At 45.3% G+C, this 25,473-nt stretch overlaps 1 protein-coding gene across 2 annotated transcripts in view; it reads left to right on the top strand.

Annotated features, from left to right (window-relative positions):
- Positions 1 to 25,473, top strand: part of DISP3 (dispatched RND transporter family member 3) — a 78,822-nt gene that overhangs the window by 4,265 nt on the left and 49,084 nt on the right. The gene's annotated exons all lie outside the window — the stretch shown is intronic.

Below are 25,473 nucleotides of genomic sequence, written 5' to 3'. Positions count from 1 at the left end.
TTAGAGGTAATATGGGACAATGGAAAGTCGCTAAATGTGACATCAAGAAGTCTTGAATTTAAATCCTGCCTGAGAGAACCAAGGTCACTGTGTAACTCCTGCCAAGTCAATTAACCTCTTTCAGCCTCAGTTTCCTCATCTCTTAAATGGGGATAATAGTAGCATTTATCTCATAGGTTGTTGGGAGGATCCAATGAGATAATACTCATAAACCTTAAACCTTAAAGCACTGTATAGATATTAACTATTCTTATTAGAGTTTAGCTAATCACCATGGATTCTTTGGCCCTATGCAGTTGTGAAGCTCTATCTTTTCTTCTCAGAGATCAGAGGCTACCTCTATAGAGACTAATGGTTTCCAGGATGGGAGACTGATTTGCAAGACAGACTCACCTTGCTGTGTTGGAGAATATAGCAGGGATTTCTCTTGCCTTCCTTTATAGCCCCCCCCCCCCTTACCCTTGCCTATGGGGATGCTGTAATAACAGAAATATTTGACATTGCTCTGGTACTCTAAGGTTTACATACAAAGTGTTTTCCTGTAAGACTGAGGCTGTCCAGATGTCCCGTGGTCCTACCTCTCAGGATATCATGGTGAAGGGCTTGTCATTTGAAATCTCTTCTTCACCTTCCCCCACCCCCCATCATCTGAGTGCATTGCCTGCCAGGGGAGGTGTCAAAGTCTGTCAAAATAGCCTCGTGGTCTGGATTCCAAGGCGATGAAGCGCAGGGAGGGTTTGTCAGGGAAAAGAAATAAAGAGAACAGCGTCTGCTTGAAATAGAAACATGCAACAACTCCCAAATATGCATGTTTTCCCCAAGTCCCATTTCACAGGGAGTCAGCGAGGGCTCGTGCACCAGCTGCCTGGCAGAGGCCAGAAGATCAGTCCCTTCCTGGGGGAAGGAGGGCAGTGGCCCTCCCCCACCCACCATGCTATGCTCCAAGCTTTCAGAGCCTACTTCTCAGTATGGGCTGAGTCAGTCAGAAAGATGTCTCTTGAACACGACTGTTACCCTGGAAGGAAGCAGGGTCAGTGGTTCCCACCCACGGGAGCCGTGTTTCCTGGGAGAAAAGCAGGGCAAGCTCCCTGTACTGACTTTGTTTTCAAGAGGGAATGTGCTTCAAGACTGAGGGGGGCAAGGAAGTCTGCTTTTAAATCTGTTTAAGGCAGCTGTGGAAATGATCACTCTGCTATTCATACAGAATGAGGAGAGAGGAATGGAAGCTAGGGGTTTCTTCTTCCCTGTGTTCCTCCACCTGGGGGAGAAGGCCAGATACCCATGCAGAGTGAGGGGCCAGGTGGGTATTCCCTCATTCAGTCCACTTGATGAAGATTGATGGAGTTCCCTGGCTAGGGTATGTTTGATTTGTCAGGTGGGTTTCCTAAGAATCATCTACATCAGAAGAGGCTCTGCCTCTCAGGCTTTCCAGGGAATATGAGCCCTTTTACTTGGCTTGCCCAGAGTGTCTGTTCCCTGGCTCTTTAGTTGGATAGATAACTGAGGATCTGGAGTGCACAGGAGTTTGGTTCAAATATCCAACTGCTCTGTGCCTTGGGTTCTCCATCCTCCCCAGAGGAGATGAGTTCTGGAGAAAGTGTCATTCAGTTCTATTCAACAAATACTTATTATGCACCGTTACATGCAAATAAGGTACTTTATACTAGGGGATGGAGATCCAAATGCAAGCATCTCTGCCTCATAAAGCTAACATTCTACTGTAGGGGTGGGAATCATGGGAGCATGAAACAAATTGAGGTGGTGCAACTGAATAGAGTAACAAAAACCTGAGTTCAAATCTAGCCTCAGACAATAGTTGTATGACCCTGGGCAAGTCACTTCACCCTGTTTGCCTCAGTTTCCTCATCTGCCAAATGAGCTGGAGAAGGAAATGGCAAACCACTCCAGGATTTCTGCCAAAACCCCCAAGGGGTCATAAAGATATGACTAAGAATGACTGAACAATAACAAAATCCAACCCATTCATTTTATGGGTAAGAAAACTCAGACTTTGGGAGGTCGCAGGAGATGGGGGCATATGACATGTGCAAAATTAAGTCATTCAGTTCAGTCTAACAAGTCTTTATTAAGTACTTGATATGTCTTAGACAGTATGCTAGGCCCTGGGGATATGAAGACCAAAAAAAGCCAGCCCCTGGTACCAGGACACTTCTGTTCCACTGGATGGTACAAGGTAGAGGGTGAGGAGTGGTGGTAATAAGAACTGACGGTATAGGGGGATTGGTGGTTTGCAAAGCATTGGATCAGAGACCGAGAGCGGGGGTTCTTGATCTTTTTTTGTGCCATGGTCTCCTCTGGCGCTCTAGGGAAGCCTATAGACCCTCTTTGATGAAGGATGTCTTAAAATGCATTAAATAAAACACAAAGGAATCCAATTGTATTGAAATACAGTGATCAATTTTTTTTTTAAGCGAGGCAATTGGGGTTAAGTGACTTGCCCAGGGTCACACAGCTAGTAAGTGTTAAGTGTCTGAGGCCGGATTTGAACTCAGGTACTCCTGACTCCAGGGCTGGTGCTCTATTCACTGTGCCATCTAGCTGCCCCTTTAAAAATTTTTAAGAAGCTTATGTACAAAAAAGAAGCTTATATAACCAGAAGAAGAACCCCTGGGGCATCTAGAACTAGAGGGAATTCTAGAGGTTGTTTAGTCCAATCCTCTCATTTTAAAGATGAAGAAATTGAGGCCCAGAGAGCTTCAGGAACTGGGCCTAGATCATTAGGCAGAATGTAGCAGGGCCTTGGATTTGACCAAGGGCTCTCTATTGCACTCTATCACTTCCCATGTACTATCTCATTTGAGCCTCACAACCATTATCATCTCCATTTTATGGATGAGAAGAGAAGTGATTTGTCCATGGCCACGCAGATAATGAGTGCCAAGGATAGAATTTGAACCCAGGTCTTTCCCACACACAAACTACGAATCAGGGCACTTTTTGATAAGGACAATTTGAATGGGACAGAGAGTGTGATATTGGAAAACAGAACAGGGAAAGAGCATTTCTGGCTGGAGTGAATAAAGATGTCACCTAGGTAGGAGGAACTTTTGAACTGGGCTTTGAAGGCATAGTAGTGAAGGCCAGTGGGAGCCATGTCAGCCTTAATGGAGGAGAGAGGCAGGACAAGTCTGGGAGCTTGGAACAAAGGGCCTTAACCCTAGAGAGTGAGTCCCACTACCTTTAATAGGACTCCTGTGGAAATAGAGCATGCCTATGGTATGGAACAGACCTTTCAGCACAAAGCCCAGCTCTGTTATCTATGACCTAGTTGGCTTTGGACAAGTCACTTGACCTCAGTGGTCCTCAGTTTCTCTAGCTGTAAAACAAAAAGGTTAAACCAGATCATTTGTAAGTCCTCTTCCAGTTCTAAGTTCTTTGATCCCTGGGCTGACCTGCATCCTGAAATAGAAAAAGGGCAAAATTCTTGGAGGTAGGAGTGAGGGAAGAGATATCTGAATGAATGGGGAACCTGAGCTGGGATTGCAGGGAGTGGCTCAGACTGGGCCCACACAGGGAAAAGGATGAGGCCTGCCCAGGAACAGTGCTACTCAAGGGTACACCTGTAATCTTTGTTCACCTCACAGCTTCTCTGAGGGGGAGGTTGAGGGTGGGGTGGAGGGGGTGTTGTGGGGAAGGCACATCTACTCCCCACCATCTGCCTTAAGGCATAGGACTCAAGCTGGCACAGGGAGTTTATACACTTTGCCAAACCTCGTTAATAGAGGGGAAATTATGGACAAACTGCAAATGGTTCCCATTAAGGAAAGAAAATGTTTTTCTTTTCTTTCCTCCGGGGAGAATGAGTGTGGTCTCGGGTCTTGGCCACTTCTGGAAAATGGAGTTTCCTTGAGCCTCCCTCCTTCACTGGAAGATTGGAAGATACTAAGTATGAAGACCCAAATTGGCCTGAATATGAGATGCAATCCTTTCACCCCAAACGTAGATCGTAGAAGCCAGGTCATGCAGTGTTAGGAGATGGAAGGAGCGTTGGAGGTCATGGAGTCAAACCCTCTCACTTTAGAGTGTGGCCTATAATTGGAACAATTTTTCAGCCCATGATGAAAAATACATGAATGTCTGGATTTGTGATTTCATCACAAGAGGAATTCCCTCCACCTACACTGATTTAATAGCTAAGTCCTAGAGAGTTTCCCTAGATAGCTAGAGGTTAAGTTATTTGACCAGTGTCACATAGCTAAAGTGGTAAGTGTCAGAGACAGGAGTTGAACTCATTCTCCAAGTTTAGCATGCTATCCAGTATACCACATTGCTTCAAGTATATACCAGTTTTTCATCATTTACCAGGCTTATTTTTTTCCTTTCAAAGAGATCTCTCTTAAAGCTTATAGGTGGGGCTGGGAAATTTTGAGACCAATAAGGTGTCTCTTTCCACCATTCTGGCTCATTCTGGACATACTTGCTCTGTTGGTCTAGGTCAGGTGTACAGTCCAAGAAGTATCACATTATGTGGGGGTTGGGGGGGGGGGGAAACATGCTGGTCCTAGAGTCTTGTTTGGTCATTTTCAGTTCAGACCCCATTTGGGGTTTTCTTGGCAGAAGTACTAGAATGGCTTGCCATTTCCTTCTCCAGCTTATTTTACAGATGAGGAAACTGAGGCAAGTAGGGTTAACTGATTTGCCCAGGGTCACACAGCTAAGTAGTACCTGAGTCCAGATTTGAACTCATGAAACTGAGTCTTCCTGACTCCCCATCCAGTATTCTATCCACTGTAAAACTTAGCTATCCTTTCATTCTGGGCTCTGTAGGAGATATACAATTGAGAGAAGACATAGTTCCTGCCTTCAGTGAGTTTATAATCTAGGAAAGAGGATAAGACAGTAGCACAGATGAATGACTGCACTGCACTATATAAGTTTATTAGGAATACACAAACCATCAAACCCCATGTTTGTGCCTCATTCTTAGTACCTGGATCACAGAATAAGTTACATAACATTAGAGCTAAAAGAGATCTTAGATGCCATCTGGTTTGAAATCTTTCATCCTCTAGAGTGGAGAAGCTAAGGTCCAGAGAGGGGAAGAACCAAAGTTGTGCCACGTGATAAACAGCTGACCCAGGTCTGCTACCACATGCCTGAATCTCACCTCACTCTTCTGCTCTGACCAAATCGTGACTCCTGGTTTTCTACTTTGTCCTGATTTGGTGATTGAAGCTGTCATTGATGGAATCTGACATGCATTTAATAAGCACCAATTTTGTTCAAAGCACTGTTCCAGGCATCGAGAATATAGACCAAAAAGCCATACCAAAACAATTTTTAGGGGGCAGGGCAATGGGGTTAAGTGACTTGCCCAGGGTCACACAGCTAGTAAGTGTGTCAAGTGTCTGAGGCCGGATTTGAACTCAGGTCCTCCTGAATCCAGGGCCTGTGCTTTATCCTCTGTGCCACCTAGCTACCCCCCAAAACAAATTAAAAAAACCAGCCCTGCCCCCAAGGTGCCTACCTGCAGCTAGAAGGATAGTTCGAGCAAACAAATGGCATGTATAATGATTTTAGAAGAAGGGAGAGGAGGGGCAGCTAGGTGGCGCAGTGGATAGAGCACCGGCCCTGGAGTCAGGAGGACCTGAGTTCAAATCCGGCCTCAGACACTTAACACTTACTAGCTGTGTGACCTTGGGCAAGTCACTTAACCCCAATTGCCTCACCCCCCCCCCCAAAAAAAAAGAAGAAGGGAGAGGAAGGGCTTCCTGTGGGCAACACCAAGGAATTCTAGGTATTCCCAAGGATGGAGTGAGGAGAGAGGGTATTTCAGGCATGTGTGACAGACAGCTTGTTCAAAGGCATGGAGGTGCTAGATTAGGGTGCAATGTTCTGGGAAGAGAGCAAGCTGATTATCCTAGGACAACCAATAGACTTTCCATACCTCAAAGCTGGACCTTAAGAACTTGAATAATGGGGCTCTGAGTAAAAACAAAGCCTGAGTCTATCTTGTATGGGGACATCTGGACAGAAATTGATCAAAGGGTTACCTGACTGCCGGTAAGTATCTGGGTGTCTGGTGCTTTCTAAGGTAAACATCTGGCTGATTGACTTGTGTTTAAGGCTTTTCCTGCAGATGTTTTGTCTTTTTCACCCGCAATGATTTGCTGTGGTGTAGACACAGCTGGGACTTGTTTTTCTCTTGATCAGGATCACGTGAGAAGCTAGCAAATGAAAGGAATTCTTTAGAAGATTAAAGGCTTCTTTCTTGGGGCTTCACTCCAATGATATCTTAGATTTGGTTTCCTAATTCAGATGTTAGGCTGAGCTGGAGAGAAATCAGATTGCAGATGTGGATCGGTGCAGGGAGGTGGGGAGAGTGCTTTTCCCCCCACCCCCCTATTTAGGCAGCTGGTACAACTGGTGTTCAACACTGATCTGTCTGTCATCCTGGGAAATGCTGGGACATGTTTGCCCCACTGACAGGAGCATTTGTCAGCTGGTAGTTAAGTAGTAGGTAATAGAGACAAAGGCCACATGGAAAATGTCCCATCCTCAGGGGGGTTATATTCTACTGGGGGAATACATGCAATCAGCAAACAGGAGGGACAGAGAGAAGAGGCTGAGTAAAGGCACACCGGAAGAGGAGGGAGAGAGAGAAACAGAGACAGGAAGAAGAAGGGAGAGACAGAGAAGTTGAGAGAAGAATGCAAGAGAGGGGAGGAAGGGAGATAGGAGAGAGACAGAAAGAGAGAGGGGGAAGGAGAGAGGGAGAGAAAGAGAGGAAGAAGAAGAGAGAGACAGACAAAGAGACAGAGAGAGACAGAGACAGAGACAGAGAGAACGAGAAGTAAGGGGATCAGAAAAGGCTCATGTGTGAATCTCCTTGAAGGAACAGTTCCCACCCCCTGCACCAGATTTCCAGCTTTGGGATGAGGGAAGAAGAATCAATGGGGCGGTGGTGGTGAAACCAGGGTTGGAGCTCACCCCACTACTGCCCCCTAGAGACACAGCCAGCAAGTATGAATTGTCAGGCAGATGTCAATCATTCGGGCCTGGGAAACAAGTGAGTGCATGAGAAGAATGCAGCAATACAACCACAAATACTAATGGGTACAGAGCCCACTATCAGGCACTGGGGGAAGTGTAAAGGTTAGATAAATCCTTACCCTCATGAGGCTTGTACTGAGTCAGTGATGTGCTGCCCCATGTTTAACAATCAACTCTGGGCCTCAGGGGTATATGTAGGATACTCTTTTTAGTTTAAGCTACATTATTCACATTTTCTTCATCACTTTCTTAATTGTAGACAATCAACAACAACACAATAAATCAAGCTCTGATTTATAACGTTTGCTGACTTCTGAGGTGTCAGTGCTCAAGCTGAAAATTTAACATTTGGCTCCTGGCTCCTGGCTCCTGGCTCCAGCACAGCCTTGCTTTACAGTCTAGTAGAGGGTTAGGACAACACCAGAGTAGACTATAATGTGAGATATTATGTGACCAGGACATTTGAGAAGTGCAGTGTGCTACGGGATGCAGATGGGGGAAGGCCATTACTGCAGGGGTGGGGTAGGAATCTGGAAAGGTTTCCTGGACAGAGTGATGTTTGGGTTGGAGTTTAGGAGAGGGATAAGCCTGATTGTTGTTTGTTGTTTGTCCTTCATTGTCAAAGAGGACCATGACATCAGGAGGTGATGTCATGACTTGTAGTGAATTGGATCGAAGTGAGGGAGGGCTGTGCAAGGTCACCAGCCTCACTCTCTCCTCCAGAGCCATCTGGGTAAGTACCAAGATATACATCAGGACAACTGGAGATGGCCCTGGGTCTTTAAGGCAATTGGAGTTAAGTGACTTGCCCAGGATCATACAGCTGTTTCATTGAGCAAACTCATTCATTTTTCAAATGAAACAAAGGGGGGAATGTGGTAAAACCCGGAAGTTTTAGCTGAATCATTTGAGAGTTGGAAGTCTCCACCCCAAAGGAAGGTCCTTCAAAAGCTGCTTCAGTAGCATGCGTTCAACTCTCAAATGATTCAGCTAAAACTTCCATTTTTTACCACACAGCTAAGTGTCTGAGGTGAGATTTGAACTCAGGTCTTCCTGACTCCAGTCACGGCACCACCTAGCTGTTCCACCCTGCATATTATTTAGCAAGCATATTATGCAGGTATTGGTGAATCACCATCATAGTCATTTCCCCCTCCTCTTCCACTCTCCTACAGTCCCCTGGGCTGATTGAACGTTGTGGTGCTGGTCCAATGAGCCACAGGTGGGAAGTCAGGGCAGAGAAGTGCTTTTAAAAAATAACTTGAAATTGTTATATTGAGGGGCAGCTAGGTGGCGCAGTGGATAGAGCACTGGCTCTGGAGTCAGGAGTACCTGAGTTCAAATCCAGCCTCAGACACTTAACACGTACTAGCTGTGTGACCCTGGGCAAGTCACTTAACCCCAATTGCCTCACTAAAAAAAAAAAAAAAAAAGAAATTGTTATATTGAGAACTAGTGAGGGAGCTGAGGCTAGAGTTACTAGAGATACTGTAACACCGTAGAAGAATCCTATTCTTGTCCCCACACTCCCTGAGCTCCACTCCTTCCTCCTCCCCTTTCCTTCTCTTGCCCATTGCCGTTCCTCCATCCCTCTGCCCTGAAATCCGAGGCATGCTCTGGGAGGTGTTTGGGAAAAGGCCATGTTCACATCGGGCTCCTGCTTTTTGGGAACAGAAGTATGGCCAAGGGGGGAAGGGCAGGCTGGGAAAGGGAGAGGGGGGCGGGGAGGCAGGCGAGGAGACTTCAAGCATTCTGCCTGAAAAAGGTAACATCTGGATGCAGTGTCTACTGAGCAAATGTGGGGAGCCGGGAGCCGGGAGCAGGGGGAGGGAGGTGTCCAGGTGTTAAGAGGCAGGGTTGCTAATTACTCTGTGCTCTTGGCTGTAGGCTTTGCCAGCAGTCTCAGCACCAGCTGTAACAGCTAGGCCTTGAGGAGTTCCAACTCCTCCCCATTGGTTGCCTGCCTGGCCCATGGCCTCCGCATCCTCTCCCCTGTCACTGGCAGTCTGGGATAATGGACTGAACTTGAGATCTGGGTTCTGGCCCTAGCTCTGCTGCTAACTTTCAGTGTGAACAGCACCAAATCACTTCCTTTATTTGAGCCGTTTTGTTGTTGTTCAGTCATTTCTCAGTCCTGTCTGACTCTTCTTCGTGATGCCATTTGGGGTTTTCTTGGCAGGGATATTGAAGTGGTTTGCCATTTCCTTCTCTGGCTCATTTGACAGATGAGGAAACTGAGACAAACAGGGTTAAGTGACTTGCCCAGGGTCACATAGCTAGTAAGTGTCTGAGGTTGGATTTGAACTCAGGAAGATGAGTCTTCCTTATCCCAAGCCCAGTGCTCTGTGTGCTTTAGCAGCAATGATGGCTCAGTGGATAGTGCTGAACCAGTCAAGTCTGACCTCAGACCCTTACAAGCTGTGTGACCCTGCACAAGCCACTTCTACTCTTCCATAAAAAGAGGGAGTTGGTTGGACTGCAAGAGTCCAGAGATCTCTCCAGTGTTAACATTCCATGTCCCAAGGTCTCCTTCTAGCTCTGACATTCCATGTTCCAAATTCTCTTCCTAGTTCTGATTTTCCATATTTCTAGGCTCCTTCCAGTTCTGACATTCTGTGTTCTAAGGGCCCTCCCAGCTCTGACATTCTGTGTTCTAAGGCTCCTCCCAGCTCTGACATTCTGTGTTCTAAGGTCACTTCCAGCTCTAACATTCTGTGTTCTAATGACCCTCCCAGCTTTGACAATCTCTGGGTCCCAAAGTCTCCTCTAGCACTGACATTCCATGTTCTATCATTCAACCCTAGTGTTTCGAAGAGCACTGGAAAGGATATTTAGGAGTGCTTGAGTTTATCGGGCCTGTAAAAGAGCCCAATTTTAAGAGAAATTTCACCTTATACCACCTTGCAGTCAGGCGTTGTTTTGTGCTGCAGAAGAGAGGTATTGAGGGTGGGGGGTTGGAGGGGGGAGTGAGTTGGGAGAGGGGGTTATGATCTCTCTCAACCTTAGGTTAATCGATCTCTGTATGAACCCTAATGAATCTTCCAGATGGGTTGGGGGAAAGAGGCAGAGGGGACTCGCAGCTTTTTGCTCCCAAACTCCCAGGGCCAGAGTCACTAATTAAAACCAGAAATGAGCCTGGAGATCTCTAGATAAAAGGTGTTGTTAAGTGTATGGGCTCTAAGCCTTTTGTGTGGCCGAAAGCTGTTTCCTGCCTGCTTTGTCTTTAGTGATATTTTAATAGGAATCAATTTGCTTTCTCTTCCCCTCCTCACCCCAGACTAAGTGGATGATTTCTCTCTCCACTGAGGCTGTTTGCAAAACATATCCTGGGCTTCCCCTCCCCTTCTCACTGCCTCCCCCAACTCTTCTTCCTCTTCCCATCACTCCCCTTTCCTCCTCACCTTCTTCTTTGCCTAGTAGCTTATCTCCCTTCCTCCAGCCAAGGAGGGCTGGGGCAGCAGGCCTTCTAGGGGCTATGGGCTGACTAAAAGAGTAAGCCTGTATGCTAAGATGGGAAGATGGGAAATGGGGAGGGAGCCCTTAGCTCTGAGAACATGTGAAGCTAGACTTCAGAGCAGGCAGGCTGGCTCCCTCCTCCAAAATGACAAACAGCCCAAACCTTGAAATGTCCCCCTTTACACTGCCAGCCTCCTCCCTCCCTCTCCCCATTTTCAATCGGCTTTCAAATCACCAGCTCCTGGCTCGCTGAGTTTCAGCTCCCAGCCCAGCTTTATAGCTGAGTTGTAAAGGAGTCGCAGGCCAGCCCATAAAGGGCTGACTGATGTTGCTGGAGTCTCAGGCTGTCCCCCGCCCCGACAATCAAGGGCTTGGCTCCCTCTCCTGGGCCCCCCAGCACCCTTTTCCGACATCCTTGGCTTTCCTTTCCCCTGCTCTCTGCCACCCCAGCCACATAGGACTGGAGAGACCACCATAGCCTGGGGCAAGCATGTCACCATGCAAATAAACAGAGTGACTTCTGGTATGAATCTATGACCTTACAATGGGAAGATTATATACAAGATTGGGAATGACTTAAGTTTTGAACTCAACTGTGACTTGAGTAAGTCAGCTCCCTCTCTGAGCCTCAGTTTCCTTCTCCGTATAAGGGCATTGAACTAGATATCACCTAATGGCATTTCCATATCTAATAGACTGTTCTAAGGCCCCTCCCAGTTCTGACATTTTTTTTCCCCTGACATCCTTTTTAAGGTCTCTTCCATCTCTGACATTCCACATTATGTTTCTGCCTGCCTCTGACATTCTGTGTTCTAAGAGCCTTCCCTTGTCTGAGATTTATGATTTTGACTCTCTGCAGAGGTAGTTCCCCTGATGGGGCAGGGTTTCCAGGTATTCTTTGAAGCCTGGGAAAGGTCTAAGAGTGTAGAAGTCCTCTCAGGTTCCCAGGCACTTTGACTCTATTGCCCTGAGACTGAGGATGGGATGAGGGTCTCCAACATGACTTTGAACCACAATGAGATTTTCTTATACCTTAGGTACTCATAAATATTTCACTTTATCTTCTTTGGTTTTTGGCCCCTGCTCTGAAAGGGGGAGTTGGGGTATAATGACTTAAGATATAGCACTGGGTATCTGAGGTTCATAGCTGTCAAACTTTAAAAAAATTATTATCAAGACACGCAGCTAGGCAATCCCTATCCCAAGAGACTGAGGACAACTCAGGGAAGGGTACTGCAGTGTTGGGCCAACATGGACCAATGGGTGGCTGGTGCATGCCCCTCGTTGTCCACCATCTCATGTCCTGGATTGCTCACCCTTCCCTTATCTCCTTAGCCAGGTGATAAACATTGCTGCCACATCTTCCATCCTCTTCACTCTGTCTGCATGAACCAGCCAGAGCAGGGAACAAGATCTTTTAGCTAGAAAATATTCTATGCCCAGCCCCAAGGCTGGCTGGACCAAGCTTAGAGATCAGAGGCAAGCATGACAAGTGGATTCCCCAAGAACTTTCCCCAATCCCTTTGTGTAGAATTTGTCCTGCTCAGCCCACCCTCTTCCTACTCAAAGCATCTCCTTCCCTTTTCATGGGAATGCAATGGAGTCAAACCATGGTCTCCCTAAAGTCTTCTTCTTCTGTCTTCTCTTCCCTCTTTCCTTTAAGATTTAGCTCAAGTGCCTTCTCTTTGAGACCTTTCTTGGTTTCCTCAGCTGCCAATGCCTTCCCCTCCAATGTCACCTTCTACCATCTTTATATGTGGTTTGCATCTATCTATATACATGTTTATACATGTTGTCTCTAGCATCAGATTGTAAGCTCCTTGAGGGGAGGAACTGTTTCACTTTAGTCTTTGTATCCTCAGTGTGTAGTACATGTTGTTCAATTGTTTCACTCGTGTCTGACTCTTTGACCCCATTTGAGGTTTTCTTGGCAAAGATACTGGAATGGTTTGCCAAAACCTTTTCTGGTTCATTTTACAGATGAGGAAACTAAGGCAAACAGGGTCAAGTGACTTGCCCAAGGTCACCCAGCTAGTGTCTGAGGCTAGATTTGAACTTCCATCTTCCTGATTCTAGGCCCAGTGCTCTATCTACTGCACTACCTAATTGTCCTAGGAGGTCCTTAATAAATACTTTCTTCCTTAGTTTCCTTCTCTCCCCTGACCTGGTTCTCTCTTCTTCATCATGGTGCCCCTATCCATTCTCCTCCTTTGTCCTCCCTTCCCTCCTCCTTACTATTGTCTCCCCACCTTCCACTAGCATCATGGGAAGTGCTGAATTTGGAGTCAATGAACCTTGGTTCAAATCCCAGTGCTAACACCTACTGCCTATGTGACCATGGGCCATTCAACCAACAGCAGCAGCTTTGGTGTGCAAGGCTCTCTGCTGGGTTCCAGAGATATACAGACAACAACAGACAGTCCCTGCCAGCAGGGAGCTTACACTTGACTTCTCACAGGTTTGACTTGATGCTATCAAAGTTCCACATCTGGGGTGGCTAGGTGGCTCAGTGGATAGAGCACCGACCCTGGAGTCAGGAGGACCTGAGTCCAAATCCGGCCTCAGACACTTGACACTTACTAGCTGTGTGACCCTGGGCAAGTCACTTAACCCCCATTGCCTCACTAAAAAAAAAAGTTCCACATCTGTGATTCTCTGCTATGGTAGGTCCCTTCTACCTCTAAATCTGGAGTGGGAGGATGAAGAGGAGGTCATGGAGGCAAGGGCATCAACCAGATCAAAATATCCTAGACTTAGAGCTGGAAGGGATCTTAGAAGCCATCTAGTCCAAGCCACCCATTTTTATATAAGGATGCTGAAGTGGAAAGAGGTTAAGAGACTTTCTCAGAGTTGTTGTTGTTCAATCATTTTCAGTCCTCTCCAACTCTTTGTGACCCCATTTGGGGTTTTCTTAGCAAAGATACTGGAGTGGTTAGCCATTTCCTTTTCCAGCTTATTTTAATAGATGAGAAAACTGAGGCAAACGGGGTTAATTGACTTGCCCAGGGTCACCCAGCCCAGATTTAAACTCAGGAAGATGAGTCTTCCGGACTCTGGGTCCAGCACTCTAACTACTGTGCCACCTTGCTGCACCAGAGTAATACAGGTAGTAACTTCGTCCCCACTCCCAGCCCCCAAACGCACACATTGTCTCTATCTCTGTCTTCTCCTACCAAGGTTTTCTCTGCCTCCATTGTTTCTTCATCCTCTCTACCATTGTTCCTTCTCTGCTTTCATCATCTTTGACTCCTCTCTCCCACTGTCTCTCCTTCCATATTGCTTCTTTTTTTTCATTTTTGAAATCGTAAAAGTATTTTATTATTTTCCAGTTACATGTAAAGATTGTTTTCAATATTTGTTTTATAAGATTTTGGGTTCCGAATTCTTCTCCCTTCCTCCTTTCCCTCCCCCCTCCCCAAAAACAGAGAGCAATCTGATATAGGTTATATATGTACAATCACATTAAAAATATTTCTGCATTAGTCATGTTGTGAAAGAAGAATCGGAACAAAAGGGAAGAACTTCAAAAAGGAAAAAAAAAACACAAAAAAGTAGAAACAGTATGGTTCAATCTGCATTCGGATTCCACAGTTATTTTTTCTGGAGTTGGAGAGCATTTTCCATCATGAGTCCTTTGGAATTGCCTCAGATCAATGTATTACTGAGAAGAGCCAAGTCTATCACAGATGATCATTGAACAATGTTGCTGTTACTGTGTACCATGTTCTCCTGGTTCTGCTCACTTCACTCAGCATCAGTCCACTTAAGTCCAGGTTTTTCTGAAATCTGCCTGCTCATCATTTCTTACATCACAATAGTATTCCATCACCATCATGTACCACAACTTGTTCAGCCATTCCCCAACTGATGGGCATTCCCTCAATTTCCAGTTCTTTGCCACCATAAAGAGAACTGTTAGAAATATTTTTGTACATGTGGGTTCTTTCATATTGTTTCTTTTCAATCATTTCTTGTTCTCTTTTGCTCATTCTCCTATGAGCCCCATCTTGACTCCGTTGTCTCCTCTCTCCATCTGAATTTGATTTGTATCTCAAGATTGTGCCTAAGAATATGGCCCCATCTAGTTTATTTACTATTTCCTAGGTTTCACTGGCCTGAGCCTGGAGACCTGTGCCTGTAATCTCAGCAATGAGGGAGGCTGAAGCTGGTAGATCTCTTGAGCTCGGGAGTTCAAAGCTACAATGGGCTAATCTGCCCTAAGTTCAGCATTCATGTGGTGAGGCCATGGGAGCAGGGACCACTGGATTGCCTATAAAGGGAAACCCATCCCCTTTAGAACCATACAGTTCAGAAATGAAGGAGGTCAAAGCTTTCATCCAACCTAGGTGAGATAGGGAGACCCAATCTTGAAAACAAAACAAAACAAAAAGCCTAGGAAGGTTTCAAGATTCTTTCCTTACTGGCTTATATCAGTTGTTCCTCACATCTTCCTGAAGTAGATGGGCCAGGAATTACTGTCCCCATTATACAGATGAGGAAACTGAGGTTCAGATAGGTGGAGGGATTTGGCCAAGGTCTTAGAATGAGTTAGTGGCAGAGCTGGTGAGAGGAACGAGGTGATCTGTATCCCCAGGCCAATATTGTCCCAAAGAGTAATTCCAAATACTGCCAAAAGGATTCCTCCAGAGGCTGATGGGGAAGGGGGTCTGTCTTTCCCTTTCTGCTCCCAAGCTCCTCTGATTCCTTCATTGTTTCTGATCTGAGCCTGTGAGGCTTCAGCATCAGCCTCATGCTCTGCCTGGATATTTCCAGGATGGGTCAGTGTGGCCTTGGCCTCTCTCTACAGTACTCTTCTTCCAGACACATGCACACACTGGGCTAGATCTCTGGAATGCATGCCATGAGGAGCCCCCCCTGTACTTGCTGGTTTCAATGAAAGTCTCTGCTTATTGAGCCATGTGGAGGCTTTTAATGCAGTTTCTGCTTGGCTGGTCTGGGCAGCAGGTGTCCAGGCTCTGGAAGGGCAGCAGGATGGTGCCGTCTCCAACTCCGATTGCCCAGACTCTACTCCCAAGCCAGCGTCTGACTGACACCACCCTCTCTCACTATCAGTGGCTTTCCAGGCCAGGGGCAATCCTAAAGGTTGTACTGTGAGGCAAATCTGTGGCGGTGGAGGGTCACTCTAGAACCTCGGGGTCGAAGAAGGGCAGAGCTGGAAGGGACCCTAGAACACAGCATGTTAGAGCTGGGAGAGACCTTAAAACACAGAATATCAGAACCGGAAGGAGCCCGATAAGATAGAATGCTGGAACTTCAAGAGCTTTCAGAATATAAAATATTTGAATTAAGAGAGCCCTTAGAAGAAAAAAGGTTAGGGCTGGAAGGATTCCTTAGAACATCAAATATCAGAGTTGTGTGGGACCTTAGAGCATAGAATGTCAGAACTAGGAGGGCCCTTAGAACACAGAATGTAAGATCTAGGAAGGACCTTAGAACAGAGGATGTCAGGGCTGGGAGGATCCTTAGAACACAGGATGTTAGAGCTGGTAGGGCCCTTAGAACACAGAATGTCAGAGCAGAAAGGGACTTTAGAACACTGAATATCAGAGTTGGGTGGGCCCTTGGAACAAAGAACATAAGGGTTGGGAGGGCCCTTAGAATACAGGATGTTGGAGCTGGGAGGGACCTTAGAACATAGGATATCAGGACTGGGAGGGCCCTTAGAACACAGGATGTCAGAGCTGGGAGGGCCCTTAGAACACAGGATGTCAGAGCTGGGAGGGCCCTTAGAACACAGGATGTAAGATCTAGGAAGGACCTTAGAACAGAGGATGTCAGGGCTGGGAGGATCCTTAGAACACAGGACGTTAGAGCTGGTAGGGCCCTTAGAACACAGAATGTCAGAGCAGAAAGGGACTTTAGAACACTGAATATCAGAGTTGGGTGGGCCCTTGGAACAAAGAACATAAGGGTTGGGAGGGCCCTTAGAATACAGGATGTTGGAGCTGGGAGGGACCTTAGAACATAGGATATCAGGACTGGGAGGGCCCTTAGAACACAGGATGTCAGAGCTGGGAGGGCCCTTAGAACACAGAATGTTAGACCTGGGAGGGGCCTTAGAACAGAGATTGTGAAAGCTGGGAGGAGCCTTAGAATACAAAATGTCAGATTGAGAGGGGCATTAGAACACAGAATGTCAAAGCTGGGAGGGTCCTTAGAACACTGGATGTCAGGGCTGGGAGGGGCCTTAGAGACTATCTAGTCCACCCCCCTCATATAAAAGATGAAACTGACAAGAAGCAAGTTGCCCTGATTGACACAGAGAGTTAGTGACCTGAGGCCCCTGACTCAGAGGCTCATCTCCTTTCCACCTACCATCCCTGCCTATAGACAGGGCCGACCAGAGCAGCCTCAGTGCAGCAATGTTTTACATATCTGTTAATCCTCTGTGGGAGGAAAGAGATGGGGCCCAGAGCTCATCTTCCAGGAAGGAATCCAATTTGGCTTTTATGGCCATAGTTATTGGTCATATATTCTAGGGATCTTTTTTTTATTTTTTTATTTTTTATTAACCAAGCAATCTGTGGGCTCATTTACAGTGCTGGCTGCCTGGCCTGATCGCTCTGCCGGGCCTAGGCTGGGCCTCCTCTGCTTTATGGGCCAGAATGATTGAGCCCAGGGCCCCACTTCACACAGCCAGTTGAAGTTACCTGACTTTGCTCAGAGGTGGTGTGGTTCGATGGAAAGAACCTTCGTTCTTGAGTCAGAGGGCCTGGATTATTTTATGCTTATGCTTTCATTCCCAGCCCCTAGTACAATAGCACAGCCTGTTCCCTTTCTCTCCTTCCTGTCTTCTTCCATATTCATCTCCATAGGCCAACCACACTGGCCCACTTCCTTCTCTTGCCCCTTCTCTTGCCTTTGCATTATTTGTTCCTCATGCCTTGGATGCTACCCCTTCTACCTCCCACCTTCTAGAACCCCCAACTTCCTTCAAGTCTCTGCCCAAATGCTGCCTTCTGCAGGAGGCCTCAGTCACTAGTTCCCCCCCTCCCCCAACTAAGATTCCTTTTCATCTGCTCTGTAACTATCTTCTATGAACCTACGTATTTCTTGTTTTTTTCTTTTTCTTTTTCTTTTTGGTTTGTTTTTGTGGAGCAATGAGGGTTAAGTGACTTGCCCAGGGTCACACAGCTAGTAAGTGTCAAGTGTCTGAGGCCAGATTTAAACTCAGGTCCTCCTGAATCCAGGGCTGGTGCTTTATCCACTGTGCTACCTAGCTGCCCCTGAACCTACTTATTTCTTTGCCTTACTGAAATATAAGCTCTTTGAGGACACGGACTATATAGGATTTTTTTTTTTAGGTATCTCCAGCACTTCATCTAGTACCTGGCATAGAGAAAGTGCTTAATAAATACTTGTTGATTGATGGGATTCAAATTCTAACTCTAGCATGTCTAACTTTGAACAAGTCACTTAACAGGGTCTTTAGCAGAGATCTCCCCTCCCCCCACTCCAAATTTAAAGATCCCTCTCAAACCATTCTGGTGAAGCCTTGTGGGTAATTATTTGGAAATGATCACAGGGAAATTATTAGGAAACATTGGGGAGAAAAGAGACCTAGTGGATGTAGCTAATGAGGGAATGTGAACTTCTTTTAAAAAAAGGGGACAGTATACGTTGTTCCTTTATCTGAAGTTTTGTTTTTGTCTGTTTTCTTTCACAACCTGGCTGATATGGAAATGTTTTGCATGACTGCTCACATATAGTTTATATTGAATTGCTTGAGTTGTGGGGGGAGGAGGGAGGAAGAGAATTTGGAACACAAAGTTTTTAAAAATTGATGTCAAAATTTGTATTTTACATGTAATTTGGGAAAATAAAATTCTAAATATTAAAAAAACAAAAAAGAGGGGTTGGAGCTGGGAGGGACCTTAGAATATAGGATATCAGGGCTGGGAGGGCCCTTAGAACACAGGATGTGTTCTAACTGGTTGTGGGGGCTGGCTGGCCTTCTGGGATTGTGCCTGGCTCTCTATGTGGGAGAGGTAGTGCTAGTTCAATTTCAAGGTAGTCTTTGGTAATTAGAAACAGATCTTATCACCATCTGGCATCCTGTATTAGTCCGGAAGATAAACTAGATGACCTTTGGGAGTCCATTCACAGAATCTGAGTCAGAGAGAAATTTATAAATCATCCAGTCCAGTCCATCCCCTTCCACCACTTCAATCAGCAAACAAGCATATATTATTAGTCTCCTGCTATGTACTGGAGACACACATCAAAATGTCTTTGTCCTCAAAGACCTTATATTCTGTAGGGGGACACATCCCCTGAATCATCTCTTGAAAATGTCTGGTGATGGGAGCCTATTTTCTCCCAAGGCAGTACATTCTACCTTGAGACATCTCTAATTGCTTGGAAATGTTTTCCTTTCATTGAGCCCACATATGCTTCTCAGCAACTTCTTCCTGCTGGCCCTAGTTCTGCCCTCTGGAACCAAGGAAAACAAGTCAAAATCTTCTTCTGTAGGTCAACCCATCAAACACTTGCAAAGGTCATACGGCCCCAAGTCTTCTCTAAGCTAAACATTCCCTTTGTTGTTGTTCAGTCATTTCGGTTGTGTCCAACTCTTCGCGACACCATTTAGAGTTTCCTTGACAAAGATACTAGAGTCATTTACCATTTCCTTCTCTAGCTCTTCCACTATAGAGATGGGAAAAACCCAAATCCTAGAATATTGAGCTGGAAGGAATACTAGAGATCACGTGATCCAATCCCCTAATTGTACAGGGTGGGCACCTAAGGCTCACAGAGATCAGGGTGGCGGGTTAATGTTAGTGGAAGGCATGTTGGCTTTGGAATGGAGAAACTTGGCTTTGAGCTGCAGGATCCCAGATTCTAGGATCACAGGTGACCTTAGGGATCATCTAGTGCAATCCCTTGAATTTTCAAATAAGGAAACTGAGACCAGGGACGATAAGTTACTTGCCTGAGGTCACATGAGTACTCAAACCAAAGTCCTCTGATTCTAAATTCAATGTTCTTCTCATAAAAGCTACATTAACTACAGACCAGAGACTGAACTCAATGACTTCTCAGGGTTTCCTCTAGTCTGAGGTCTCTAGTGCCAAGTCTTGTCTCCTCTCATTTTATTTCAACCTGAAGGAAAATGGAGCCTGTTCTAGTAGAAAGAGCATTGGATTCCTTGCCAGACGACCAAGTACAGCTCTTCTCCCCACTTACCTATGTGACCTTCAGAGTCCTCATTTATGGAATCTGGGAGATGGACTAGATGACCTAAGGTACCTTTTAAGCTTGAAATGTCCCATGGTCCTACTAATTCTTCATAGTATTGGAAGGATAAATCAGAGACTCAAGTGTCCTTAAGAGAAAGGGATTGAAGGGCAGCTAGGTGGCGCAGTGGATAGAGCACCGGCCCTGGAGTCAGGAGTACCTGAGTTCAAATCCGGCCTCAGACACTTAACATTTAGTAGCTGTGTGACCCTGGGCAAGTCACTTAACCCCAATTGCCTCACTAAAAACACACAAACATAAAACCAAAACAGAAAGGGATTGAGCACAAAACATGCAAAATAGTATCATGGTCACTGGTATTATTTTTGTTGGTGGTGGTGGGGTTGCTATTAGCCTGGTTGGAAAATAGGCTTGCCTGATATTCTGACCTGCAAACTGCTTGTTTGTCTGGTATTTATTGAACTGTTAGGTTTACAAGTCTGAGGCCCACAGTCTCTTCACCAGCTGTCAGCACTGGGAAGCCAGCCTCCTTCATCTGGCTCCTCCTATAATCCCTCCAAGGGGTTCTTGTGTCTTTTAGATCTCATCTAGATGTTTCATCAGTACAATGAGGGGGTTGGCTTATGAAATGCCTTGCAGCTCTGATATTCCATGTTCCAGCCCTGACATTTGTTGTATAGCTCCTCTCAGTTCTGACATTATGTTCTAAGGTCCTTCCCAGCTCTGATGGTGCATGCTCTAAAATTCTCTCCAGGTCTGGGATTTTTTTTTGTTCTAAGTTTCCTTTTAGATAGGACCTACGGTGTTCTAAGATCTCTTTGAGTTCTGACTTGTTATGTTCTAAGGTTCAGCTCTATATTTTACTTCAATCAATTTATGGTCTAAGGCAAGAATAGACAATGACAGTCTGAGGGCCAAATCCAGCCACTTGTTTTTGTACAGCTTGTGAGCTAAGAATGGTTTTTGTATTTTTAAATACAATAAAGCTTTATTTTAAAATGTAAAAAGCGTACTTAACACCATACAAAAAATGAGAAGGAAGAGAGAAGAGAAGGGGCCGTATGGTCCTCAGGCTGTAGTTTGTGGACCCCTGTTTTAAGATCCTTTCTGGCTATGACATTTGATATACTAGGGTTCCCTTCAGATCTTCAATGATCTTCAATGTTCTAAGAAGTGGAATGTTGGGTTCTGACTTTCCATGTTCTAAAGTCCAGCTCTTCATGTCACCTCTGGCTGTCTGTGTTCTAAGGTCCTCTTCAAATCTAGCCTCAGACACTAGCTGGGTGACCCTGGGCAAATCACTTCACCCTGTTTGCCTCAGTTTCCTCATCTGTAAAATGGGCTGGAGAAGGAAATGGGCAAACCACTTCAGTATCTTTGCCAAGAAAACCCCTAATGAGGTCATGGAGAATCAGACACGACTGAGAAACAACTGTACAACAAGAACAAATGGAATAGTAGAATGCTCTCTGGGTCTGTGCTCTGGATACTTGGGTTTGAGTTCCAGTTCTAACACTTTCTAGCTATGTGGCCATGGGCAAGGAACTTAACCTCTCTTAATTTCCTCATCAGTAAAGTGGAGATGATCATCTTTGTACTCTCTGTGTCACAAGGTTATCTCATAAATCTTTTTGTTTGTTTCTTTGTTTCGGGTTTTGGTAAGGCAATGAGGGTTAAGTGACTTGCCCAGGGTCACACAGCTAGTAAGTGTTAAGTGTCTAAGGTCGGATTTGAACTCAGGTCCTCCTAAATCCAGGGCTGGTGCTTTATCCACTGCGCCAACCTAGCTGCCCCCTATCTCATAAATCTTAAAACAGTAGGGAAATTATGATAGAAGGTTCATTCCAGTTCTGATGCTGGTAAGATGGGATTCCTGGGATTCCTGGCTCCATTACATTCTGTAATTTTTGCTCATATGCCAATTTGGTGCCACGAAGTCCTGTCCTGGAGTTTTATGCCTTTGTGCCTGAGGAGAATAGGCTGGTGATTCTAGAAGCACCTGAATAAGTCAAATATAATTTCTTCCACACTGAATCTTGGTCTACAGCCCCACTCACATCCCTTCTCTGATCTCCTTTGGAGAGTGACATCTATCCAAGAGTTGTCCTGCTGAATTGCTGATTTGGATTCCACCTTGTGCAGAGTCCTCAGGGGAGCAGAAGGGAGTTGTAGTACAGTAAATAAATGTCCTCACAAGAAACATGAACTTTAAAAGACCACATTTTTGTGAAGTCTGGGCTTTCCAGGTTTAGGTATACCAGTTTTCAGAGCTTCCTGGCTGCTGGCCAGGGTCCTGAAATTGCTTTTTTACTGTTCTTCCTTAGCTCTTGCTTTCTTCACTGATTCAGAGGGTGATTAGCATGACCTCACTCCATCTTTATCACAGTTTTCTTAATGCCTCTCCAGCCTGTAAGCACAAGATAGGGTCATTGAACCATAGGCTAAATGACTTGTCCAAGGTCACGGAGGTATAAATTTTCAGAGGCAGGATTCTGACTTCAGGTCCCCTGACTCCAGAGTCAGTATTCTTTCCATGGCTTGAAACAGTGCTTTGAGATAATTGCATGAAAGAAAGTAGGAAGTGGTGGCAGGATTGTCCATGCCAGTGGCTATATCCAGAATAAGGCAGACCTAGAAAAGTGACCCCACACACCATCACTGCCACCACCATATAAACACTCCCACAAAGAGAAGAACTAGGATCAATGGGTGTAATTTGAAAAGAGATTTTGACTTGATATCAGGATTAACATCCTAACAATGAGAGATATCCAGAAGTTGAATGGACTGCCTCACAAGACAGGGTAGGTTCTCCGTCACTGGAGATCATCAGACAAAAGCTGGATGGCCACTTGTTGGCTATGATGTACAAGGGATTATTGTTTGGATATGTGTTAGAATAGATGGGCTTCCCAAATCCCTTCCAAATCTGTTATTCTGTGACTTAGGATAGGGACATGCGAAATGATCTGATGGGCTAAGGATTTCCAAATTCATCTCTCCACCTGCTGGGCAGTTTTTCCACCAAATGATCATAAATTTAGAGATAGAAAGGACTTTAGGGAGCATCTATTCCAACCCCCTCATGTAACACAAGTGGAAACTGAAATGCAGAGAAGTTAAATGATTGATTCAGGATCACAGAGGTAGCAGGGCTGGGATTCAAACCCAGAGCCTCTCCCTCCAAATCCAGTATCCCTCTCTCTGCACCATGCCACCTCCCAACCTGACCCCCCCCTTGGAGTCTTAGTTTACTAGCATCACCAAAAAGTACAGAAACACATGCAAGAAATTTGAAATAGAAACACCATCCCTTGCCTGCTGAAGTCCCTGGCCTGGAAGGAGCTCTTTCAGTACAAAGACAGTTATTTTCTTTTTCTTTCTTTTTTTTGCGGGGCAATGGGGGTTAAGTGACTCCCCAGAGTCACACAGCTAGTAAGTGTCAAGTGTCTGAGGCCGGATTTGAACTCAGGTACTCCTGAGTCCAGGGTCAGTGCTTTATCCACTGAGCCACCTAGCTGCCCCCAAAGACAGTTATTTTCAACCCAGACTAACATATGCTGAGATTCCCAAGCCAACAGGAAAGAGACTTGCATGAGGTAAGGTGGTGAGTTCCCCATCATTAGAAGTTTTCAAGAAGTGGCAAGGTGAGTCCCTGTCAAGCATGTTATAAAAGGGATTCCTGGTCAGATGTGTGTTGAACTAAATGGCTTCTGAGATTGCATCCAATTCAGAGATTCTGTGACTCCATGAAATACATTTACCCAGGACCAAAGCCAAACCAGGAGACAGCAACTTTTGCTTCTTAGATGCTGGTGATTAGCTCTTAATTACTGTTAAATTACTTATGTGTGTGTGCGTGTGTGTATGTGTAGATATGTATTTTAAGTAGAATCTGCATGCCTAATGTGATTTTGTTGATTACATTTTAATAGTCTGGCCAAGGAAGGTGGGGGTAGATGAGGAGGGATTCAGTCATTTTTTCCTTCCAGAAAGGTGGAAACTTGTAAACAGGAGCAGCTGGGGATTTGGAAGAGGCCAGGGGAAGGGGCAGGAGGGAGAGCTGTCCTGAAGGTGTATGTACAAGAGAATGGATATCCACACAGGGCCTAGACCCTATAGGGGCTGAGGGACTTCCTACCTAGCCAGTTGTCTGAACAAAGAATTCCTGTGCTCTCCATCGGGGAGTCTATCTGCTCATTTGCCATAGGAAAAGAACCCCTGAGTCTAGAGAGAACTCCAAAGGTCAACTCCTCTCTCCCTCCCCCTTCCCACCTCCCACCAGATCATTCCCAGGACTCAGAGAAGAGTATTTGAAAGAGACAGAGATCAAAGAGGCAGCTGGGATCTTAGAGATCTTCTGTTGAAAAGATTTATGCCAGCCCACTCACTTAAAAATCACTTTAAGAATAAGTGTTAGTGATGTATTTTTGTTTCTACACAAGTCATTTCTGGCAATTACTCACTCTCTTATAACAAAGAAAGTTTAGCAAAACTACCTTTAGCTAGATTATAGAAAAATACATTTAGAGTTGGAAGGGACCCGAGAGGCCACTGAGCTTAACCCCCTCATTTTACAGATGAGGAAACTGAGGCACAGAGAGATTGCTAAGTGTCATACAACTAGTATATGTCTAAGGTGAGATGTGAACCCAGGTCATCCTAAGTACATGTTCAGTATTCTATCCACTATACTATCTTGACTGTTTGAGTGTTAGAATCTGACAAAATGTACATTTTCTCTTTCTCTGGGGACATTGTTGGTTTTTCAGTTACTCTGAGTTTGGAATCTTTTAAAGGATTTATTCCTATCTAATGATAAGAGCACTTTACAAATATTGTCTCCTTTGATCTTTATAACCCTGGGAGGTAAGTGCTATTACTACCCCCATTTCACAGATGAAGAAACTAAGGCAGACAGAGGTTAAGTAATTTGCTCAAGGTCACACAGCTATGAAGAGTCTGAGGCCACATTTGAACTCAGATCTACCTGATTCCAAGTCCAACTCTATCCACTGCACCATCTACCTGTCTCATTTTATAGATGCAGTCATTTTGTATATTCTTTTTCTGGTTCTGGTATTTTTTTACCCTTCATCAATTCATACAGATTGCCCTGTGCTTCTTTGAGTTCCTCATATACAGTATTCCATTATGCACATATACCACAGTTTATGCAGTCATTACCAATACATCATCTCTCTCATTTTGCAGGTGAGGAAATACCCAGCAAGATACCTTGCAACAAACCCAAATATCACCCAGTGTAGTACCCAGGATATCACAGGGTGGGTTCCCCAGAAAAGAGCTGACCCAGCTTCTGTAGTTTTGAACCTCTTAAAGCTATAGCTCATGAATCCCCACCAACAGGTTTACCCATCAATAATCAGCCAGAGGACACAATTAGCAAAAGCCTTTATTGGAATGGTAGCCCAAGAAAAGTAACAACAAAACAACTCTCCCCTAAACCTGGGGCTTACTCTTCCAAGGGTGGGAGATCTCTTGATGGAAAATCTAGAGTTCTTTTTATTAACCAATAATAACAACACTCTCTTGTGCTTGAGGGTTTGTGAAACTCTTTCCCCAAAACAAACCTTTGATATGTGGGGCCACGATGATTATATTAATTTTACAGATGAAGAAACCAAGGTGCCAGGAGCACTTTACCCAGAGTCACACAGCCACTAAGTGCTGGTGCTAAATTTAAGCCCAGGTCAATGCTGGGTACCTCAGAGGGGCTGAGGAGAGGGAAAGATTGGCTGATAAGAGCAGAATCTAAAGGAG

The sequence above is a fragment of the Dromiciops gliroides genome, chromosome 3 (genome assembly GCF_019393635.1).
Source record: "Dromiciops gliroides isolate mDroGli1 chromosome 3, mDroGli1.pri, whole genome shotgun sequence".
Classification (NCBI taxonomy): Eukaryota; Metazoa; Chordata; class Mammalia; order Microbiotheria; family Microbiotheriidae; genus Dromiciops; species Dromiciops gliroides.
The sequence above is the reverse complement of the archived record's forward strand: the minus strand, read 5'-3'. Positions and strand labels throughout refer to the sequence as shown.